We start from the raw sequence: 6,221 nt of genomic DNA on the forward strand, positions 1-6,221 counted from the left end.
GCTGCTTTTGTTTGTAGGGTGTTTTTGTTTTTAGGGTGTTACACTGTTAATTTTGACAATAATAATTTGTTTTAGTATGATCTTATTTTATTTATATAATGTTAAAACACCGTGATCCAAAATCAAAATAATAATAAGTGAATTGTTTCCTCCTGTACGCCTTTATGGTCCCCATTATACTTGTATGAATTGTTTCCTTAATTTATTTATATAATATTAAAACATTTTGTAAATAGTGATCCAAAATCAAAATAATAATAAGTGAATTGTTTCCTCCCGTATGCCTTTATGGTCCCCATTATACTTGTATGAATTGTTTCCTTCCTTTCTTTTTCGGTGCGTCGCTATTAAACTTTATAAAATTAATATATATAAAAAATAATTAGTAATGATCTCTTGCTCTAGCTGAGCGACAAAATCTATCCACACACTTTCTAATTAAACACATTCCAAGTCCACTTATAATATATTTTTAAAAGTATTCAAATTTAATTTATCTTTACCACTCATTCTAACAATAGAAGATAATTATCAAAAACAAAATAACCTCTCCACTGACTTCAACTCTCTCTCATGTCCGACAAAATCAAAACATTGAAAGAAAAATAATACCCTATATATATTTTTGGGCATATATATACAAAAATGATAATATCATTAGAATTTGAGTGGGGGGCATTCTTAAGACTTTCACAAAAATATATATATATATATATAAATTTTTTTTTTAAATTTATAAGTAATTTTGTATAAATATGTGAATACACACACACAAACACGCGCGTATATATTCGATCTCGGCAGGAGCAGCATCATTACAGCATCATTTGGAAAAATACACCAGAAGGTTGAAGAATCGACCAACTCAAAGAGTGTTGCTTCAATGGCCAGATCGATTGTAGCCACGGGTACAGAGCGATTGTGGCTACGGGAACAGACGGTTTGGGGTTGCAGTGTTTCGGCATTATCAATAACTAAGAAGATCTTTACAATTTTTTTTTTTTTAATAAAAAAATTTATTTTGTACCATATGAAAAACTTATAATTTATCAATTAGTAATGATTATTTTTTGGTCTTTTTTTAGGTATCAATTAGTAATTATTATAACAGTAAGATTTGTGATAATAATTACATAAATCTAACGGCTTCACAAAGTTTAAGGGTGTGTTTGGATAAATAGGGGAGAAAAGAAAATAAATGATAGTATTAGTTAGGAGATAAAAGAAAAGAAAAGAAATGATAGTAATAATTTTTATTCGTGTTTGGATAGATAGAGGAGAAAATAAAAGAAAGAATAGTTATTCTTGTTTGGATAAGATAGAGGAGAGAAAAGAAAAAAAATGATAGTGACCAAATTACTATCCTACCCTTACAGGTCAATAAAAATAAAATTATACATATCATGCAATTAAATGTGTTTCTTTGGTGGTCAACTGCCAATTATATTCAAAAAAATAAATGATTAATGCTTGTACGAATATAATCAGCCTTACAGCAGCAAATAATTTCAAGAAATTATTAAATCTTCTTAAAAGTCCTCATGTAGTTGTGATCCCTTCTGGTGATTGTATACCAACCTAAACCCTGCAAAACTGTCCCTTAATAGTGTTAAAATTGAACACATTTACAAGTGCAGTAGTATAACCAGAAATAAATGCACATAAATGAGTTGGGTTGAAACTAAAAGTTGTCAACTCCACCAAGTATAGCTTTACATTCTTGCTAAGTTATCAACATCCCATGAACTCCAGAATAAAAAGTAAAAATGAAAACAAACTAATCAATTGAGAATACTTTTGGTATTCTTAAAAGCTAGCAATTAAGACTATTTTGGACATTCTTAAAAGGGTAGTTTTTAGGATTTCTATACATACATAAATATTAGTTATAAGTATTTTGAAAATTATCATTATTTATCAATAAGAAATCAATTTTCTTATTACTAAGCTTTATAAATTCGAAATTGTCCGAGTTGTTTGCTTGCTTTCACATGGAGCAAAGAAATGAAATACACTGGGAATGTCTTAGGAACACCACAAACAACCCCACTGGGAATGTCTCATATGGAGAATATGAAAGCTTTCATATGGCACAACATTAACAAGAATGCCTGAGCAATGAGGAAAGTGAACAACATGTTGGTGCTCACAACAAATGCAAACCCTGTTGTTCTCGTCTCCACTGGGAATGTCTCACTCAATATCAACCAACCTAGAGGTCCCGAGATCATGTGTGCACTAATGCATGGTTTGGATGGTAAATTGTCTTTCCTGTATGTCCTATATACTTTAAAAGCAACCTGCCACTAATGTATACAAAAGACTCAACCCTGCTAAATTCAAAACATGAAATTTCTCAGATAAATGATAATAACAACTAAAACATCCCCTTAGCATAAGACAGAAGACAAAATCTCCTGCTCCTAGATAATATCCACATATTGTCATCGGTATGCAAAACAAGAAAAGAAGTAACAGAAGAAGATATGTATACATCATCTACTAGTACAAAATAAACAGAATTAGAAGTATTATTTTTACTTGGAACTACAAGAATCTCATCATTTTTCCCATCAAACAACAACAGTAGAAGGAACACAGCCACATAGCCACCAGAATAGAACTCACAAAATGCTTCCACCACATAACAGAGACACCAGTAGTGAAAAAAAAATAAAGTAACCCATATCAAGCATTCCATAATAGATGACAAACAGACAAAAAAATAAAATAACTTATATCAAGCATTCCAAAATAGATAACGCGTTATAATGTCTCATTAAAATAAAACAAACATATGGTCTCAAAGTTAATATCCCAAAAGCTATATTAGGGTTAGAGAAACATAATATAACCAAACCTAGAAACAGTAGAAAGACATCCCCAAAAGACAATATAACTAAAACCATAGTCAACGTCTAGAATCAGTGGACATCAATTCCTCCAAGAGTTGTTTGCGATGATTAAATGGACAACCAAGAAATTGTGTCATTCTAGCAGGATGGTCATGCGTAGTAAAAAAAAATGAAAGCCTTAACAATTGCATGCTCCTCTATTCCAATTGCTGCCAACTCCTTAAAGATTTCTTCTTCATATTTTCCCTTTTGGTTGCACTTCTCATAAAGATTATTGAATGTTTTCTGAAGATCATTTCCTTCTTTAAGAAGTTCATTTCCCTCTTTAAGAGATTCAGCAACACCTCTCACTACTCCAATCATTAGGTTGTCTTGATCAGCAGTCGAAGATTTCCTTTTTCTTTTTCCTTTTGAAGAAGAAGTGGAATGGGAAGGTACACTTGAAGGTGTTTCAGGAGACATCATATTCATATCTTCAAACTCAGTATCCAAAAAACCCGTATTATCTAAACTTGTTTCATTCCATGACACCAAGTGATCAATACCATAAATGTTATCCATAGGATCATCATTATGAGTTGGCACCCATTCATTGCTCCTCTCATTAGCACTTGCTGGGGATTCATTATTCTTCTCCCTATCATTTACTACCCATCTATCCATCCTTTCCTTAGCAGTTAGGGCATTAAACCCCCTTGCCCTATCCTTGCCAAATAAATCCAACAACTTATAATAATTGGAAATCGTAGTAGTCTTCCATTTCTCAGCAGCTGGTTTTGCATGTTGCCAAAACATAAAAAGAGAAAAAATATACATATGTTATCATTATTTCAAAATGAATAAATAAATAAATAACTAATGTATCTCTTAATAGTAAAATAATAATTGATGAGCGCTGAAAAGTGCGTATTTAAACCCTTTAAGCTTAGGCATTCTAGTACCTTTATCTATCTTACTTTACCGTTTTAGATTGATTTCGTATTATTTCCATTTTCAGACACTTATCCCGAAAATAACCTAACTCAGCCAAATAAAAGCAGAAATGAAGCAATTCTGGGATGAATCAAAGAAATGAGCCAAGTGGAAACAAAAGGAAGAAAAAGGTGGAAATCAACATCTTCAATCGATCTCAGATCAAAGTTCGATCGATCCAACATGATCGATCTCAGCACTTCAAGATGGATCAGAGCCATGATGACATTTTCAGAGATCTCAAAAGTTCGATCGATCCAACATTATTCTTTGATCGATTGAACTACCTTGTCCTTATTCAAATGATTGATCTTATCTAGTTATACCACCCTACCAACCATTTTTGTCATTTTCCCAAAAATATCTTCAAAATATCTCAGATTTGTCTTTATCCAAAAAGCGCCGCCATTAAGGATTGATCCAACTTCAGTTCGATCGATCCAAGTCCAAGGTTCGATCGATCAAACTTCCTCCAGTGTGAAAAAGTTAAATCTCCAGCTCACAAAAGTTGTCCTTTATCCAATCATTGGGGAATATTTTGTGCACTGCCCCAGCTCATTTTGTGTGTCATTTAACCAACCTATATAAGGATAAGGATTACTTTTTACATGGGAGAACATCATATCACATCATATCATCTCATACCTTGTAAGAACTCTTGGAGAGCAAGCTTAGACGAGGAGGAGGCTAGAGACACCATCGGAGACTCTTCATCAACCAAGGAGAAAATCTCTATCATGGAGTTAGCCCTTGAGGGTTGAAGAAGCACTACCATGAGTGGCTAGACATCCTATTGGGGCTAAAGTTAGCCCCAAGCATGCTTTCTACATCTTGATTTTGTGTATTATTGAGAGATTAGTGTTGTAATACATGTTTTGACACTTTTATATATATATATCTTGTTTATTCAATGATTTATGTGGTTTAATGCTTCCAATTGATCATTTCATTCTATCCATATGTCTATGTATGTTAGAATAGATGTTCATGTGTTTGTCTTTATTTCTTGTGTTATTGATGCATGTCTATGTGTATTAATGTCATAGATCTAGAGATTGTCAAAACATCGTGCTTAAAGGAATGCTCTTGTAATTTTCTAGATGGTTCATGCTCATTTCTTGATGGATTGTGTCTCTCCCTTAGCTTAATTAGTTTAATTTCATGTCATTAGCTTAATTGTAGTGTAGTGGTAGCATAGTTGTTAGATGGGAGGACAATCCATGCTTGTTGTTTGATATTCCATACTTTTGAATACAAGTAGCATATGTCTCTAACCTTGTGATGTATTTGGCTTGTGAGCTTAATGAAAGGATTAATGACTTGCTAGATATATTGTGCTTTTCACATGCTATTTAGACAACATATACTTAATTGTTAGATATATTGTGCTTTTCACATATTGATTAGACAATGTATACTTAATTGGTTACCCTTACTAATTGAATCAACCAAACACACACACACACATCAATATTGCAACACACATTTCCCTCATTAGTCACTAGTTAAGGGTGTAGAAAAGCATTGTTTGGTGGTGACCTCTAAACCCCAAGATCCCTCTCTCTCTTACTTACTCTTTATTGCATTCAATTATTTAGTTTAATTTGCTCTCTAGTTTAATCAACCAACCAACTATTTGTTTGATCACTCGACCACCACAACCGTCAACAACCACAGCAGGAACTCCCCAAGGAAAGACACGAAAGAAAGGGGACCACCGGTCTTAAAAAAAGGATAACACCACGACTCCATCTCTGAAATGAAAGACAACAAAGTCAACGACTTCACCCCCTACATGGAAGTAAGTCGACCAAAATCTATCAAATCCTCACCAAGGACTCAAGACAACAACGATGATCCTCATGGACCCACCAACCCCAAAACAGTGCACAACGCAACGGAGGGAAGAAACTCACTTCTTGTGAAGTCCCTAACACGAACCAGCACAAAACCATTATGGAAACCTACATACAGACTACGTGCGACCAAGGGAAACGAATGGGAAAACTAAACCTGAAAGTCATGCATATGATAAGGAATGCAACTACTAGAAAGAAAATCTACTTACATAGATGAAAATTAAAAGCACATGCTGCACGTCTCCACATAAACACAAAAGCATGTCATTAAAGCACAGTAACAACATGGCATCTCGAAGCATATAAGAAAGGCATGCTATTGCCACACAACAAGAAGGTAAACGTGGATAGACATCCACCTACTCATGCATCACAATATCATAAATCATACTACTAACATGGTAGTAAATGAAACTGCTGAAAACAAAAGTGATGCAACAATGAACCCTATGGACATCGTGTCTTAGAGTGCCTAGGTAAAAAGGAAGGACCAGTCCTAGCCATACACTGACTCCAAAAACCAATGCAACAATAA

Source organism: Cornus florida, unplaced genomic scaffold, assembly GCF_030987335.1.
Source record: "Cornus florida cultivar Cherokee Brave unplaced genomic scaffold, ASM3098733v1 CherokeeBrave_3.0.0_Hap2_Chr02, whole genome shotgun sequence".
Taxonomy (NCBI): Eukaryota; Viridiplantae; Streptophyta; class Magnoliopsida; order Cornales; family Cornaceae; genus Cornus; species Cornus florida.